Source organism: Pollachius pollachius, assembly GCF_949987615.1.
Source record: "Pollachius pollachius genome assembly, chromosome: 5".
In the NCBI taxonomy this organism is placed as follows: Eukaryota; Metazoa; Chordata; class Actinopteri; order Gadiformes; family Gadidae; genus Pollachius; species Pollachius pollachius.
In genome coordinates, this window is record NC_136938.1 from 10514433 (window position 1) to 10533587 (window position 19155).

The 19155-nt window shown below is 42.2% G+C and overlaps 1 protein-coding gene across 1 annotated transcript in view; it reads left to right on the top strand.

Moving 5' to 3' along the window:
* The first annotated feature begins 1040 nt into the window (after positions 1–1040).
* tln2a (talin 2a) overlaps positions 1041–19155 on the top strand; it is a 120892-nt gene continuing 102777 nt past the window's right edge. Inside the window, exon 1 of the mRNA XM_079736318.1 lies at positions 1041–1133. The gene's annotated coding sequence lies outside the window, so the exon portion shown is untranslated. The remainder of the gene's footprint in view (positions 1134–19155) is intronic.

The following is a 19155-nucleotide window of genomic DNA, read 5'->3' on the forward strand; positions in this document are numbered from 1 at the left end:
TCTATTCATGGAGCGACTTTAAAGACAAGATTCGATACATAAAGATGAGAATAAACCTGTTTATTCAGAAAACTTTTTCTAAATCAAACTAGCAAAATGTTGCATTCACTCCCATGTCTCATTTGGTAAGACGACATCATGTTGTGTCCTTCTGTTACACAAAATATTAGAACAGTCAAATTCGATTAAAACGGTCTAAAATAAATCGTTTTTTATTAAGAATTCAATGCAAAGAACAACCTGTAATACATAGCTTTAACCACAAGGTGTAAGTACTTGACTTATATGAGCACTGAGTTGATCACAATGCAGATTGAAAAAAAATAGTAACGGGAAAGAATTATACCTGCATTTAAATGGGTAATTTGTAAGAATTTCTGGGGGGAATTAAGTAAGGGAAAGATAATAGCAATTATTCCTTAAATCCCTTGGTTTGGCACATGGAGAAAAAAATGAAAAAGCCAATGAACATGATTTCATAGATGGGCTCGTGTATATTTAATCAAACTTTTTACTAAAATACAAAGAAACCGTTTATTTAAATAAATATATTTGACGCATGTTGACAGTAGCCTACACACACCTAAAGAGGCCATGTGGATTTCCTCACCTGCCGGCTGCCCTCAGCACGACTAACAGCGGGTGTTTGCAAAGTTCTGAGCAAATATTTGAACAGCTGCTGGCATTTGTGTACGTTTTTCCCCTTTTTCCAAGACAAGGTAGCCTGGGGCAAACCCGTAGGTCACACAAGGCACCACATTCGATGAGACTATATTTTTATTAATATTATTTATAAAAATAGTTATCAGGCTACAAATAAAAAAACGGCCACTAGATAAGCACTGCATGATCACCACTTGTAGTTCTTAAAGTACACCACCATACGTGTAGTGCTGACCGTGGGAGGTAAGTGGACTACAAACGGGCCGATAATTATGACGCATTTCCTCCTTTACAACCACACCTCCTCCCCGTTCGCAGCACACTTTAACACCGCCTCTAGTACTCACTACTTGGCCGCTTGGAAATCTCCCCAACGAGGAGGATATTTTACTCCTGAGAAGCAGGGCTGCTGGCTATTGGCCATCTTCTAAAGGCTTGCCGTTTGCGATGAAACAGTAGAGGATCTCAAGGTAGGAACGCATGTTTTCAAACCGGCTCTTTCTCCTCTTTTACCCATTGAAACCGGCTGCAGGCATGCACGGTCCAGGGAAAAGCTTGAGGATAAAGCGGTCATGTTGTGTGAGCGCAGTGTGCGTCCAAGGCGACTTGATGGACCTGGTGTGAGTGAGTGAGTGAGTGTGTGTGAGTGAGTGGGCACTGGGCACCATTGCAGCTCAGGGGCTTCCATTGGGAATTTGTGGTCGTTCCTAACTCATTGGCAGTTTCTGAGGTTGTAATTAGTCGAACTTGAAAATGAACAATTTGGAACAATTTGGACGACTTTTGAATGGACATGTTCACATTGCTGTTTGGCTGGGTTGTCTGGCCAGGGCTACAAGGTTTGGGTGTTGCTTACAGTTGATTCTATCTGAATTAAAAACACTGCTTTCCACCCGCTATTTTCAGACTGAAGGCTATTAATTCGAGATGTTGAACAGGCTTTAAAACGCCGTTTAGTATTGTTGGCGTATCCGATTTTTAAAATATTAATGTAACGGTAGCAGTACATTTCTGCAATACATTCTGATAGAACATGCCTTTGGATTTATCTTATTCATACTACCATATTAAAATCCCACTTAGAGTCGTGAAGAATGACAAACACTGTAATCGAATCTAATGGTTGTTAAATTGGTATTGAAACGTTTAAAGGACAGTGAGTGAGGTCGTAATGCGTCCTGTGGATCTCTGTTTTAGCAGCAGTTTTCCACGGCTGATTGCATTTATCAGTCATTTACTGGCTCACATCACATGAAGGCATATCACTGTCCGAAACATGAACACAAGCTAAATACTAACACGCTGCGCTATTATAAGTCTAACCCTGTTGTACTTTGCCATTATGAATTGTAACGTTAGCTGCCCAGCGCCTGGCCGCCACACCCCTTTCTATATAAATGATGTGTGCTTATTCCCTTTATACCTGTCTAATAGCAGGTTTCTCTCCTTCTTTCTATACCATGATTAACCATATCAGTTGTTCCCCAGGTGAGGTTTTGGATTATTAAATTAATAAATTATGACTTATCGTATGCTTTGGCAAAGGGACTGCTTACAAAACAATAAGGGGATCCATAATTAATATTAATTACTAAAATGCAATGCAGTTATTTGGCAGTATGGTTTGCATGTTTGGCCTGGGACTTTAGGGGAAAAGTCACAGTTAGGAGACAGGAGACAGTCAACAAGACTCTCAAAGTTATTTGAGATGGATTCCCCATGGAGCAGAAGATGCCTGGCGTGTTTGCTGTGCAGGAAGACTTTCTTTGGCAGTTTAATGGGTAAAAGTATATATCAGGACGGAGGCGCCCCTGGTTTCCTATCATAGGACGGCTCTGAGGAAGTCACAGGGCCCACTGGGATACAATTTCGGACACTGTGGTCATCTTGCAAGGCCAGGTTTACCAGCTAACCCCACTCGCCCCTCATTTACTGGTGACATAATGCTGTTCACCTCGTCCGAATAACGTCATTGCATATTTCCTGTATTGCACAAACATTTTCTGGAAATGTGGGACCCCCGCTCAACTGCAAGGTGATTGGACTACACTTAAACACAATCTGCGGCTTTTGCTTCTGGTGAAGGCTGTCATCTTGCAAGGCTTTCACAGTTAAGCATCCATAATGACCTTTGAGAAAATATGCAGCTGGTGGCTTGGCATTGATTCTGTTGTGTGAGGATAAAGTTGTTGTGTGTTGTGTTTTTTAGTGGTTTAGTTGCCAGATTGAGCAGAGTTGATATCCGATGTTTGAAAGAAAAAAAACTAGGATAGGTTTTATTTCAAGCCCTTTTCAAAATTGTTACTTAACATGTGCATTATTTTAAAATAATAAATCTTATTTTCATAAAATCAACAAAAGGACTTTAGGTCTATTTAAGATACATAATGTTTTTGCTCACACAGGCAAATAGTGTCACGATGGATCCACTGCAGGATTTGGTACCGTCAATTTGAAGCCCATTCTTTTGAAGGGCTGGTGTGTCCCCTGATATTCTAAGGGCTGCTGGATTACCAAACCCTCCTGCTTGCTCAGAGCATCTGAGGGACAGCATTTGCTCATGTATCGCTCACTGACCGTGCCTCCTGCTGGGATGGAGTTAATCACTGCGAGTTTACTGTTGGCTCTGCTAAGTCATTAGCTAGCTTGTTGTTTACAATGGTGGTGACCGCTGTCAAGACAAGTAACCAGTATCTGACTTCCTTCAATGTGAATCCTAACATCTGTTACAAAATGTTTTCCTAAATCTTGAATTATCTTCATATTTATGGTAATTCACAATATCTTAGAGAAGGCAAGTAGAAGCAGTTAGTGGTCTTGTAGGAGGAAAGGAGCAGTGGGAATTCAGGCAGCTAATCTGCTTCAGGGACATTGGGGGAGGCGTAGACTGTTGATTATCTGTTGTGTCCAAAGCAATTCCTGATTCGGTGGCCAATTTAAGCTGCTTCTTAACTAAATAACAGAACCCATCTCTAAATACGTACTTTTGGAATGTACACCTTATGGGAACTGTCAAGTATGGGAACCGGGACCTAGGTCAAAGCGTGGCATTCTAGGATGGCTGGCTTTGCTGTTACGAAAAAGGTTGAAACTTCCCCAGAGACATGAGGAGTCATGATGATCACACCACAACAGTGTATGGGAGTATCAGAGTCAGGGTTTAAAATTCCTATCCATGCATTGCCCACGTGAAAACATTAGACAGCCAATGAGAACATTTTAATAATTAATTTTCCTGCTCTTTCCATGTAATTGGACGTTTGAGTGAGGTACAGAAATATGGCAGGAAAATACCAAACTTCGACAGAACATTGGCAGATTCAATACATTTCCTACTCTAATCAATGATTGCCTCTTCAACCTAAAACTGTCTTGACTTGATGTCATTTAGTTGACCAATGCCTCAAGGCATTGCGTTAATGTTCACTTTTACAACCCTGTGGGTGTTTATGGTGCTACTCGGGAGCCAATGCAGATGTGTTCATCCCCCATACGTTTGCGAGGCGTTAAAACCCAGCCAGCTATACTGAAACACTCAAAACGGCTACATTCACCAGCAACATTGTCAAAAAATAACTGCAGCCTTTAGTGTGTAGTATATTCTGGTACCTAGGGGGACAGGGACGGGAGGGGGGGGGGACACTGCTGTTTGCAGTTAATGCAAATGTGCCTCAGATTTACTAGCTTGAGTGAGTGCGAGGAAAACAGGCCAGTGGTTATCCTCAATATCCCAGAATGTCACACTGAACTTTGACACGTTTGTGTGTGCGTGTCTGTCTCTGTGCGCGTGTGCTTAACCAGTGTCGTCCCTCCTTCTCTGTCCCGCCCACATTTCTCACATAAGGGGGTTATAATTAGCAATGGGCCGCATGCAGCATTTTAACTATCACAATTGTAGGCTACGGCTAAGCTTGACAGATACACAAACTGATAAAGTACTACACACCGGGGTACAACAAGGCTATCAAGGAAACAATTAGAAATGTTGTTTGTACTAGTGAAGATGAAAGTCAAGGGTGTAATAACAGTGTACCACTACATGATCTCCTCTGTTAACTTCTATTGCATTAGTATGCTAGAATGGCAATATTTATTGAGCATTGATTTCATTTTTGTTGTGATGTAGCCAATAGCCACTAGTTCGATTTTGGAAAGTAATGCATTTTAAAATGGTGTAAAAAAAAAAGTCTCATCTTCGGATTTTTTATTTTCCTCCGCATTGCCAAAAAAAGATTCAGTTATCTTGGCTGATGCTAAGAATGTGTCAAAATGCGACAAAGAAAGGCAAAGATGTTGGTGCAAAGGTTTTGGTATTGAAATATTGGTTTGTCATATTCCTTGACTATTTGTATATTGCAGGGTGGAATTTGTCTGATCTCGTCTTGGCAATCTTTTAAAACTCTTCATTCTTAACTAACTTGTCATTTCAATACATGTTATCCATTGTCAGCTCCTGTTGCTAAGCAGCATTTCCATGAAAGCTTGAAGGCATATCTGACTCTAACACTATGAATGATTTCTTCATGCACATAATACCAGCTCAAGTGGTAGAAATGTCAGGTCCTGTGTGATTTGGGTGACTTCGACTTAATAACTTTAACTGGAGATTTGTTGCTGTGGTGCTAAAAATACATTCTGTGAGATATTGAATTGTTTTGGGTCACAGAACATGGGCATATCAACAACAATTTTACTGCCTCGGGGTCTGTCATTAGTGAGTATAGCCTTCAAAATGGAGTCCTCCAAATTGGCCTGGTTTGGTGTAATTATGTCACGTTTACCTTTACCCACCTGCCTGCCATGGCATTCTGGGACACCTTTTTGTGTCATCTGGATACCTTTCTGGCTGCCAATTTCCCCCTGTCTTGGGCTCAGTCCATACACCCACGGCCCCTTGGTTCAACGAAAGGGACAATTCAGTCAAGTTTAAAAAGGTAGAATAACAAACTGTTTGCTTCAAGGTTGTATGGGCCTTGTTTATGTTGGCCAACGTATTGTATTGATTTCCCCAGGGATGTCTGGCATTGTGGATGTCAACTGGCTATAATGATTAAAATAGTTTTTTTGTTTGTTTTGTTATTGTTGCAAGTTGAAAACAAGATCCAGAATATAATTGGGTTTAATCTAGGCTGTATTTAACAAACTGTAAGTATACAAATCTGAGTTCTTTGGTTGATGGTGTTTACTTATTTCTCAATGTCTGCTAAATATTGTATCCGGCTGTGGTACTGAAATTTAGAAATCTAGCCTTTGTTGTATCTCACATTTCGGTAGCTAGGATTAGTCAGAGAGTGCTGTTGCTTTGAACTAGATGAAAAGAGCCATATAGTATTTTCCTGACCCTCACACAATCTCTTCTCTCTGAATTACCTTGATCTTCTTATCAAACAATTATTTGACATTACAACAATTCATCAACATTACAATTTGTATCACTCGTCAAAATAATGACAATTGTACATGGACGAAATAGATCTGTACTTGAAGATAACCTGTGATATCTTTGGTGTAACAAGAAGAACTCATGGTAATTCAGGGACCAGATATGGACGCTTGGGAAAGCAACTTGGAGTGTGGTCCTGTTTGGCTTTCATTGAAAGTTAAAGTCCCTCTCCTTGCGCCTCCTTACCACCCTGCACCTCCCTTTATGGCCTGGAGTTTGGGTTCTCACTTGTCCCATCGTAAAAAGGCCTGACAAGGACCGTACGTTTGACGGACAGGAAGAAATCTCACCAGCAAGGCCACATGCCAACTGTCAAAGCTAATATGCATCTTGATTCCAAAGCACTTGTGTAATTCTTCTTGTGTTCTTGGTTTCTTCTTAAACAAAGACCCGACGGCATTCTGTAAATAGAACCCCAACCATATTCTGTGTGCGTGTATAAGGGGGGCATAGTCTTATGTCTTAAGTGTCATCCTTCTTCTGAGACTCGGCATATGTGTCTTCAAACATCTAAGGGGTGCGTGTGTGTTCTCACTGGGTCCGGCCTGTGCTGTGGGACTAGAACTATATAAGGGAAAGCATTCTTTGTTTATTAGTGAAGGGAGAGTGCATGGGAATGCAGCCAGACCTCTCAGCTTGGCAAATAGGATTTGAGCACAGCTTAAACAGTGCATTCTGCTCTTTATTGCTATAAACATTACTGCAGCACCCTGTCCCTGTCGCCGTCTGTCACTCTTTCTGTCTCTCGCTCTTTCTCCGTCTCTGTCCATCTCTTTCTCTGTCCTCTCAGAAGCATTATGTGAGTGAGGCTGCTGTACAACATGCGGAAGAGCCCAGCCTTAATTTAATCATTTTAAAATAGCCTTTTATTTGAGGGCCGGCTAATGCGAAGTGGGTTAGAAGTGGTCCACAGCGCCGCTCTATTGACATTCAGAGATCTGGGCAGTTGCTGTCCACCAAAGCCTTAAGCATTTGAGTGATGCAAGCCACCTGCTGCAGCCCAGGGGCTAGCTTTGTAATGTCTACAGTATGTAGCAACTTCCTAGCACTAAGCTAAGCTTTACATGGCTTGTTTTCAATGATGCCATTTTACCCAGCATGACTTGATGGATAAAAATTGTGAGGGAGTTTGGTCATTTGAACCTTTTCTTTATTCACTTTAAAATGTTTCTAAAAATATATATCTTCATTTAAATTAGTTGACACAATATGGCAATATTGTCTGGCATATTGTTTGTTAATGAATTTGATTTATATTGGAAGGTGGAATCTGCAATGGTGTTTTGATTCGCGATATACTTTGTTTTTTAGGCGCAACGTGCAAATGAAAACCTTGCAATTTTTTGGTTCTAGTTTCACTTGTCTTGGCTTATCATCTAGAAAATGCATAACTATTCATTGACTTCCATGCTCTGATCTCAATGGCATCTTTGTCAAAGGCTCCGCTTTACCCTCGACCTCACCAATAGCCGAAGCTTTAAGCCTCAAAGCTTCAAAGCTTTAAAGGTATTATCTTACTCAGCCACCGTTTCAAATTGTCTGTTTAACATTACCTGACCCACAGTTTGTAATTGAGATTATCCGACGCCCTTATTGAGCGTGTTCCTCCTCCTAATTGGAGGGCTACTGGCCCGCTGGTCTTCAGAGCGCTACATTTGGCGCACAGCCTCATTCACACTGCCATGCCTACAGGGTGCTTGTTCCCAGATTGGCAGCGGGACAAACTCTGCATTGTCCTTCTCCTTTGCTTAAGATGTTCTCAGTGCATGTAGCCTTCTGGGCTGTGGAGGAGGAAGAATGGCGGCCTTGTCTTGACGCGGGTCACTTATCTCCAAGCTGAGAACCTCCTTAGGGAGCTCTCATGGAAGCGCCCCCCCCCCTCCCAACCACCCCTCTGACATCACCCCTAACGGATGTGGTTCACTCATGTTGACGATACAGTAGAGCAATCGAGTCTGAATGAGATGCCGCTCGATTCACAGCAGGTGGGGAATCGGTTGCATGCTGTGTTTATGCATGTCAACAATCTTTGTATTTTGCTGACTGTCAGATGTGATGGAACCACAGGTGTTAAATGTGAAGTTCAATATTTATTACATCCATCTTGTTGTACATGGATTTTCAACTATGTGCTCTGTGCCATTTTCTCCATTGTCTGGTGTACTAAAAATGTGTCTAAAGCATAGAACTTGAATTGGGAAGTCAAGAACAGTTGCAACCTTACTATGCTTGGACTCCAATGCCTTCTCAGGCAAACATGCTGGAGTCGAGGGCCATTTAAAAGCTGCTCTGGGGCCATGCAGCCATCCATCACCTCCCTGGGAGTAGGAGGGGGGCATCTCTTCACTTGGTGGTCACCGGGGGGCTGGAGCCAAGTCTCGCTGACAGGCAGGGAGATGGTGTGGATGGAATGCTGGTGCACCGCAAGGTCACACACATAGTTATGAAGACACACACATACATAGACCCATGTAAATAAATACACACACACACACACACACACACACACACACACACACACACACACACACACACACACACACACACACACACACACACATATAGTTACTCTAGACCCTAGGGAGCCTAAAAAGCATTTCTCCAGACAGAGTAAGGAGGATGATTAGTATCAGGATAAGGAGGAAGCCCATGTGAACATTGGAAGAACATACTAACTGAGCCGGGCAGGCGGGACAACGACAGGGGCTCAAACGCCGGTCTCTGGAGCTCTGGAACAGAAATACCTATGGTAGAAAAAGGCTCGCCATAACCGCTCACTTCCCAGTGTTTACTGCTTTAGGGAAGGGCAAATAAGTGAACAGGGTGGATGCTGCAGAGGAGGCTTGTGTTTGGGGATGACTTGCATTCCACAGCTTGGAAAGACCCTACACGGCGGTGTGCAGCAGGCTTGTGTTTACCTCAAACAGGACCTCTCTCGGTCTCTAACTGGTCCTGCCAGTAGTTTGGGGGAGGAGGATGTGTCGCATTGTGGTGAACGAATTTGACAATTTTAGGGCTGAAAATATAAACAATCCAAAATAATTTGAGTCCACCTTGTCGATTTATTGTTTGTTTTATTATTTGCTATATTTTAATGAAAAATGTGCAACCTTTTGGATGCCTTGAAACTAAAAGGGCTTGTCTGGAAGGCTTGCATGGCATTACAGTGAGCAAATGCTCTGAAGGCCTCCCTCCAGTCTAATGAGGCCTTTACACTGCACACGGTTAATTCACAGCGACGTCCCCCGTCTGTCTTCCCTGCCCCTGTGTTATGGGTTGTTTGTTGAAAGATAATCCCTTCTGAAGTCTGTCTCAAGTCTGGGCAAAAACCAAACCAATGCCTCTGTGCTCTGTATCCTTTATTCTCCCCAACCGAGGTCTCGCTCGTAGCTCATGACTACCAATTTAGGAGATCTGATCATGGACTTCAAACAGACATTATCCTTCTTACTTTGATAATTATAATTTTGGAGTTAAATATATATATATATATTTTATGATATGGAGAATTTCATGAAGTATAACAACGCCGGTTATGTTAACTATTGGCAATGAATAAACATGGAAAGAAAAACTGCTTCAGTGAATCTAATCATGACTATGCTGTCTTCCCCATCGTCTTAAGATTTAGGTCCATGCTGAGCTCGTAAAGCATTCTAAACACTGCATCCCCCCTGGTCTATAAAACAGTTGGAGCTATTAAATGCCTTTTTGAAAGAGTCCCGGCAGATTCACCCTAAATAGAAACTGTGTTAGGAGACGCGTATGAGGACATTCAATTGTTGTATTTTTATTGTTTTAAACAGAACAGATTCATGCTTGAGGCTTGATGTTGAGTAGGCGTTTATAAAATATAGGAGCTTCTATGGCATGGCATTTTTATTGGGGATATGTTTACCAGGTATGGTTTGCTGTCAAAACAAGGATCACAGTTAGAAAACTTAAGTCCTAGACGAGGAGTGAGCTGAATTTCAAGTGGGTCAGTACAGAACCAACTTTTGCCTTGAAAGAAAATTACAATCACGGAAGGCGGGGCAGGGCCCAGTAGCACCATGCTGTCAGGATTTGTGTTTCTTTGATTTAAAAGACACTCTTGCTTAACAAAATCCACCGGCCGCTTTCCCCTACTGTTAAATGTCAGATGAAAATCTAACTCTCTGTCTTCATAATGTCCTCTGAAACCAGGACAATGACAAAAGAGTGGCTGGGGCCACATGAGGCCTTATGGCCCCACTGCCTCAATATTGGGTGCCACATAATTGTATAAAATATAAAACATTTAAAATAATCAAATTCCAAAGAATGGGTAAATGTGTAAAATGAGGCTACATAATTGTTACTGCCAACTTTTTATGCAAACAATTACATCAAGGTTAATTTGGTTCCTTGATTTAGGCGTTGTTGCAATACTGTTTTGTAAGTGGGCAGTCCTTGCAAGTACCTCACACATTATAGGGGACCGCTTGACATAGGTCATTTGGGAACTTGTGTTCTAGAATTTCCTTTAGAACACATTATGATACCTTCAATATTAGCCATGAGTTCCCTCACCTGTCGCTCATCTCACCGAAATTGACAGTGCAGGTTTGTCTTAATGCTGCTCTCGGTGTCTTTCAACAAAAGCTCTTTAGCGAGATACAGCCTGCAGTACTAATGGCGATTGGCAACAGCCGCACAGCACCTGGCCTAATTAAAATGTATGTCAATCCATATAGCTGTTGACTGAAATAGGTTTTGGAGCAGCTAAAGCTCGCAGACGGTTAAACGCCTGCGGCAGATTTCCACCCAGAGACTAGCGGATTATAGGCAGTCATGCTCCCATATCTACAGCCGCGATAGAAACCAGATTAGATGAGATCAGATTCATGATCACACAAGGAAGGAGTGGCAGATTGGCAGCATGTCGCTCTGACATGTGACAGAAAAGCTGCACCCAGGCTGTACTTTAAAAGAGGCAATGAGCCACGACTTGTTGCCTAGAATATGCAGAAAGTACAGCCTATAGAAGTAGGCTGTAAGATACCATAAGGTGGTATCTTATCTATGCAAGGATGATGGTTGTGGAAAGAGAAAGTTGTTTTATTTTGCTCAGCTGTCACTGTGTTTGCTGATGTAGAATAGCTTTGTGTTGGTGCATTCAACCGTGTCCATTCAGGAGGTAAGAAAAGAAAAAGGCAATTTCTATTAACTATCCACATTATTGTAGGTCAACTTCAGTATTGCATAGTTACATCGTGTTACTTGGCTTATAAGGTACAGTCAAAGGACATCCACATAGTAACCAGACGTAAGTTTTTAGTTGAGTTGAAAGAACATGTTTTTCTATTGTTTGTCAGTGTTTAGTGTTCAGATGCCGTTTTCTAGATTTTACAAGAGCTTGGGGAAACATTAAAATTCATGAAACTGTGTTCAAGATTCCCTGGTTTAGAACGCAATCATCAATGCATAAAATAGGCTAATATACAGCACACTAAATCCCTTGGTTATAAGTTCTACAATGAAAAATTTACCAAAAAATATATATCATTTGCCCAGAGAACCCTGGAGCCCCATATCCACACCATTTGCATACTTCTCTCTTTCTATGGCCCCAAAGAGCTCTTCAGCATGACAATGTTGATTTCAGGTACATTCTCACCATACCCAGTCAAGTGTGGGGGCTGGATAGTCTTTGACTGAAAGGCACTGTGTTAGGTCCCTAATGTTCACAAGCTATCTGTAGGTATTCTTTAGCTGCCTAGCTTAATGACCTTTCCAAACCAAATTCACCTTAAGTCACTTTATATAAAAGTGTCTGCTGAATAACGAAATAGTAGCAATAATAAACGGTATGTGTACATTTTAAAAGAAAGTCCGTAAAAAGTGAATAGATCGTGTATTTCTTGGTTCATGTATGTCAAAATGGCTGTAGGCCTACCATGTTACTAATGGCGCATTTCCACCGGAGGGTGCGGGTCGGTTCAGTCTGTAAAGGTGCGGCACGGGTCGCGTTTCCACCGTCAAAAGTGGGCGTGATCCGGACTGAGCCATACTTGTCTAGCAGTACTCTTCCGTTGGGGTAATGAGACGCCTGAAAGGGTGCCGGTGTTAGACCGCATTCTGCGACCCACCGAAAAGTGTGACCTCAGGGGGCGCTGTTGCATTTTTTTTTTTGCAATATGCACGAGTTTGAAGCGTAGACAGGCATGACAAAAACATAAATAAAACATAAGATCTCCCCCCAACCAATGACCTTTTTATTAAAGGTGTTTAATAAATACATTTGTTTTGATTTGATTAGCATTTTACAGACCCATACGTTTATAGGGCGTTTAGTACGGTCCTTCACCATTGCTTCTTTACCCATAAAAACTACAGTCAGTGTTAAATTGTGCTGATTTACCTTTGAGCATTTCCTATTATAGGCTACTGTGTAAAACGCTGTTTAGAATTAATGTTAGTATCAAGAAAAGAAAGGCCCACCGGTGGGGGGAGATCTTATGTTTTATTTATGTTTTTGTTATAATCCATACGTGCATGTTGCAGAAAATGTGCAACAGCGCCCCCTGGGGTCACACTTTTCGGTGGGTCGCAGAATTCGGTGTAACACCGGCAAGTTCGAGCTACACACGCCGTCCATTCATTGGTCGACAGAATCGTCAGTTCCGTGCGACAGGGCAAACGCAGTACCCCCGAGGTATTTCGGAAAAAGCTTCGTTTATGAAGAAAATGTTGCGCAAAAGTTTGACTATCTTCTTCGACGTCCTACATTGTTGCTCTTTAATTGTTTCGCGTTCTTTTTTCCTTGGATTTAATAGCAGGCTACACTGTGTCGGGCTGCTATGAGGTCACGATGCTTACGTAGCTACCGCGGCTATCGCCGTCCGGCTGAAACCCCGCCCTAAGGGGGCACCCGCTGGTAGAGTAGCACCACCACTTGAATGTCTGTCTATTCCTTCCCAGTTGTCATCAGTCAAAGAGCAGAAGCATCAACACACACCCACCCAGACTGTAAAGCACACACAGTCTGCCATGGTGGTATTCATCATCCAATTTCTTCACACACACATACCATAGTATACCCCAGACACCGCAACACAGAAGGCTCCAGAAGAACAGCCTTCTACATCTACCCCCCTGAAAGGACACGATCTGGGAGGGAGACGTACACACACAGCTCTCCCTCTACTCATTTTCTGTCCCCGCTCTTTCTCTCGCTCGCTTGTTCCCTCACTCCAACACTCACTCACTCCCTCAATAACTGTAAAACCACAATGTAAATAAACCAGTTGCCTTTGGTCTTGCAGCCTCTCTTGCTGATGTGTTTGACTCCATCCATGGTGCTGGTAAAAACGGGAGGAAGAGGGGGGTGAAGGGAGAAGAAACAGTAGAAGAGGCATGGGAGTATTGTAATTGAGTTAGAGGCTCCCCTCCTCTAGGGAGGGAGGGGCTTATCTCTGAGAACCACTGCCCTCCCAGGAGAGGGTCAGATGGCTGCCTTGTATAGACCAGACAGGGAGGTGTGCGTGTGCGTGTGTGTGTGTGTGTGTGTGTGGGGGGGGGGGGGGGGGACTATTCTTGCATGCACAGATCTCGGTGTGATATTTGTTTCAGTGTATGTCCCTATGTTTTATATACGTGTCAATGTGTGTGTGTGTGCCAACATGTGTGGGATTTGTTGGTTGTGTGTGCGACTGTGCATGTCTGTTTGTTTTCTTATTTATTGTGTACTTTTGTGTGTGTGTTTCTCCATGCATCCCTGCCTGCCGGTGTTTGATTTCAACACACACACACCGACTGTACCTCACCAGATTAAACGGTCTTGGCTCCTGACAGGGGGCTTCTGACCCTCGTGTGTGTGTGTGTGTGTGTGTGTGTGTGCACCTCACATGCGTGCACACATGGAGTCCACGTATGTGAGGGCAGGCGACAGCTGCAGTGCAGATGTCCTGAACCCTCTTGCATAGAAGGAGGGCTGGAGCAGCCAGTGGGTACTGAAAGAGGAGCCCACCCCGTAGACACTGGGCGTCACTCGATACCCCGGGCCCCGGGGGTATCGAGACAGAGCTAGGGGGACGCAACTCTTAATAGATTTGGTCTCCCATCATAGACAGAGGCACACTCAAACACACAGCTAGTAGCCGGGCTGTTGCTAGCCGTGTTAGATAATCGTTTAGTCTCTGCTAGTTGTGTAGTCAGTTGCTGTGTGTTGGATTATCTTTTACCCTCCTGCTAGTTGTGTAGTCACTAGCAGTGTGTTGGAAAATCATTTAGTCTCGTGTAGTTACTCAAGTCTTTAATAGTTGTGCTGTTAACTGTACTTCAAATACTACTAATATTAACTACTTATTTAACTAGTTATCTGAGCTCTATTAAATAAATATAAAGCCTTTATCTAATTGTCCTGTACATTTTAATAATGAAATATTCCTAGTTCATTTATTTTCTATGTACTATTTGTGGTCGGCTAGCTGTATGTTGATAAGGAAAATTTGAACTTGTTGGGTTTTAACACAAAGTATGCAATAATTGTGTTTGATAAGTTATTAGGTGTTAGCGGGTGTGAGTTAAATAAGGTACAGCTCTGTTAAATAATCACTCTAGTTTACTCTAGTTGACTCTAGTTGATCAAGTCGAGTTGTCCTGTTACGGTATGCTAAATAATGATTCAGAAGAACTAGTGCTAGCTGTAGTCCGGTTATGATTATGTTTAAAAAAATAATTGAGATATTTGAATGGCCGTTTGTTCATACATTTGGATTGATAGTTAAATTATTGATTCTAAAAAGACATGTATTCATAAACCATAAAATCATAAATCCTCATGCTCATGTGGATCCCTGCTCTTCTGTGGCTGTTATGAGTTTGGAATTGTGTTTATTTAAACTGATTTAATGATACGGATGACATTTAAGACGGATGATATTTTTGTCAGCATAATCACATCATCTTATTGTGGCAAAAAAAACAAAACACTTTCTATTCCCTCATTTCAAAGACGCCTAGAGGTTTATTACTTTCCTAATCTTAACATGCAGTGCACTGCTCTTTTTCCTGTTCAGTAACCAACACCACGGCTCTGGCTACGGAGCTAACTTCTCAATTTGTACTTTATCTTCATGACTTTAGAAACTTTGTTTACAGTGGTATGCTAATGAGCTACAGTTTTCGGTTCCTGGCGAGATTAAACTGCGTGCTCTCAGCTCAGGATATTAAATGTCTGCCAGGCTGGGCGCTCATTGATTTCCCCTAAAATAAATAATATAGGGAGAAAGAGGGGTAGCGAGAAAGGGGGAGAAAAATAGATGGAAGGTTCTTGTGTGCTTGTTGTCGTTTTTTGCCAGGAAGCAGTTACATTAATATAAAACGTTTAGTCAATTCATTATTTTTGTAATATACATTGATATTGCTCCATCTGTAACTGATCTCAACAGCCTTTGACTTTATAAAGGATTTTTCTCATCTGAACGTGCCAACGAACCAATAGAACCACATAAACAACACATTGATACCCCTTGGATAGGATTGCTGATATTACAGATAGAAGCATATACGGTATATTCATAAGAAATACAGGGGAAACCACTAGGTAATCAGTGGGCTTCAGTAAGTCCGTGGGGATGTTTGCCAGGATTCAGAGCCCTTAATAACCCCCTGCAAAGGGCCAGATTGGTGGGTCTTCTCATGTTGGTTTTCAGATCTGGTTAATGCAGCTTCCTGGAAGCCGGAGGTTGCAGACCTGCTCTGTTGGATATTGGTTGAAAATTTGACTATAGAAGGTATCAGGGGGCTCTGATTCAACACCTTTTAAAAACTGCATGGGCCTGCAGTGCAGTATAAAATATTCCTGCTCACTATTCTTTCTGCAGAACCAATGACGTTTCAGTTGGGTGATTAGAATGGCTAGCAACCCTTGCCTGCTACAAAATACCCTGAATATATATTTGGATATCTATCGAGAGATTCAGTCTAGCATGCTGTGTTTATCCAGTTTTAGTGTTAATCCATTGCGTTTTCATGTCATTGAAAAAATGCAATTCTCTGATTCTTAAGACCTTGGTCTAACATTTTCGAGTGGTACTGGTTACAGGTTTCGGGCAGAAAGTACCCAAACTGCTGAGCTACATTCTCTCCTCAACCAGCTTCTGGCTAAATATGACACACTACCGACAATAATGCCAGAGTACGCACAAGTAAACATAAAGCTATAGTTGTATGCATGTGCAGCAGTGCTAGTCTGCAAAAACCCAGCACATTCAACCGAAAGGGTTTTAACTTCACAGAATTAAGAATATAAAACATTGACTAGCCTCTTGGTTATAGCACTGATATGTGATATTCGAAGTTCAGAGATAAAAAAACTGAAACAGATGAAGACATTTTGAGATGAAAAACTGTTTCATCTATTTCACTCTTTCACAGGCAGAAGATGGGGGCAGACATGTTCATATTTGTAACTATTTGTACTTGCCAATTGTAGAGCACTTTGCTACAGGCTGAGTGTGTATGACATTTTAATGCAAGTTGATTTATTTGAATTTGGCATTACATAAGTTAAGTGTGTTGTAAGTATATTATGTCCTTGATTTGTTATCAAAGCAACAGGGGTATCACCACCTCTAATTTTTTTGGCAAGAACAAACACGTGCAAAGACATGTTTCTTAATCAAAGTACGGCTTAATTATAAACAGGACTTCTAATCATGAGTGTTTATCCTGCATACGACATAGATCAACTAGAATACTATTCATCGTAAAATAATTCTTCCCTTTGACTACCCCCCCCATGATATGATGATGTCATGATTAAGCCGCACCCCAACATATGGATGAAACTTGAATGTCGAGCGGTGAAGTTGAGCACCTGTTTATAGTAGTTAATAATTCATTGTGTTCCCCACTGTGTGTCTGCTTTGGGGCTCTGCGTGTGACTAACGCCCTCCCCTCCCTGAAATACTTTACCATCACTAGCAGAGCAACTTGTGTATGTCAAGCCAATGCCCTATGTGGACAAATAAATCATTCCTGAATTTGCTTCTCAATCTTGACCCCTCTTTTAGATGCATGTCTTGAAAGAATCTTCTAGAAAGACTTTGGTTTCAGACTCAACTTTGTAGTAGTCCTTTATGAACGGATGGGTCCATTGGTGCTTTAGTAAGGAGCGAGTTAAAGGTCCCAATGGCATGCTACTTTATGGATGCATTTATATAGACCTTAGTGGGCCCCTAATACAGTATTTGAAGACGTTCAAGAAATTCAGCCTTGGTGCAGAATAACAGCCACTACGAGCCAGTCCCACAATAAGCTTTCCATAAACGTGCCATTTTTTGGAGGCGGGTCAAGGTGGAGGGTGAGGGTGTGGCCCTGAGCAGCTTGCAGCCACGGTACCATGCGCTAGTGTTTACAGTGGATGTATGCAATGGCTCGGATTCATAATATAATCCAGAGGCGCACACAGCTTTTGGCCATGTTCTGTAAATATACCCTCTGGGTGCTCCAGCGGGAGTCCTGGAGCTCTATTTCTAAATAATATAATATATAGATATCGATATAATACATATTTTCACGGCCAAAAGCTGTGTGCGCCTCCGGATGATATTATGAGCCTCAAACGACTGTGTCGGGTTCTCCAACATCTGTGGTTCTTCCGTCAAACTGAAGTACAGACTGAGCGGCCGGCGACGTGGAGGAGAAAAGGGGTTGTTGCCGTTTGCAGACTCCCGGTACTTCCACAACGAGACTCATAGTGGGGGTTATCTCGGCCATGGTTGACAAGAAGGAATTGGGGCAAAGGAACTTTGGCTTTGACTCCCTGAAATCAAGATTGAACCGCGACGTGGAGGAGCCGAGGCACCAGCGCCGGAGTACCGCCGCCACGGGAATCCACCGCCGCCGCCCGGCAGCGGGGCTCAGGCGGGAGACGATCCCGGGCAACAATCCCTTCCTCCTCCATGTCGCGGTTAAATCTGGACTTCAGGGAGTCAAAGCCAAAGTTCCTTTCCCCCAATTCCTTCTCAACCTTGGCCGAGATAACCCCAACTACAAGTCTCGTTGTAGAAAACAACTCGTAAAGCTAATTTATACTGAATTTTAATAGTAATACATGCTAAGATTTGATCTGTGTTACAACACTGAAAATACTGGACAATTTTACAATTGATAGCCTATTTTGCATACATGAAATTGATGCCCTACAGTTTTCATTGATGACCCATGAAAATGATAAATTGCCTTTCAACAAATAGTTTTGTGTCAGAGTGCAGAGTTCTACAGCTACCCTAAAAAAAGACATTTTTTAAGGGTACATTTTCAAAACAGACTACTCAAATGTTCACTCAAAATTTGTGATGCATATTTTGGCTTCAGTGGGTATGTTTTGTATTCATATGTTATGACTATAGTTCCTTTTTTCCATTGTGATTTCTTAAACAATACCGCTACCGATGTACCACTGCATAACATCTGCATGTTCAGACATTTCTGGTCCCTGGGTACTAGTGGTGGCTGCGCCAGCAGACTCCCCTGAAGCAGAGAATCAAAAATTACAACAATAGAGACACCTATTTTCTTCTCCTACAGATAAGGTATCCCAGGCCCAGCAGCCTGGAGGCAAAAGCCATACTTTTGCTTCATCGTGACATGTTTTCAGGTCCTTTCCAATGAGCTAATAACCTTACCGGCGGTCTTTGAGTCAGGCTCTGTCCTCCTCGTATTTACATCACTGTATAAATAGTTAGTATGGAAATGCTTATTTAGAGATTGAAGGAAGCAGTTGGGCCTGATGTCGTGTTTAGCCCATCGCAACGAGCTCATATGCTGTTACCTGATACAAGCTTGTTGTTACCCAACTTCATCATCAGTATGGCTGTGTGTTGTGAAGTGGCTCTCTATCCGGAGGCTTGTGGCTTGTTGAGGGTTTGTCCCTGTTGTAAGAGACCTAGTAATTGGATCGCTGCATTCTGTTTGATACAGTGCTAGGAATGCATTTCATAGCATGACAGTGACGTAACACAAATTTTCAAATAGCCTTATGGTTACAGATGCAAGTACATGGCATTACGAACTAGCAT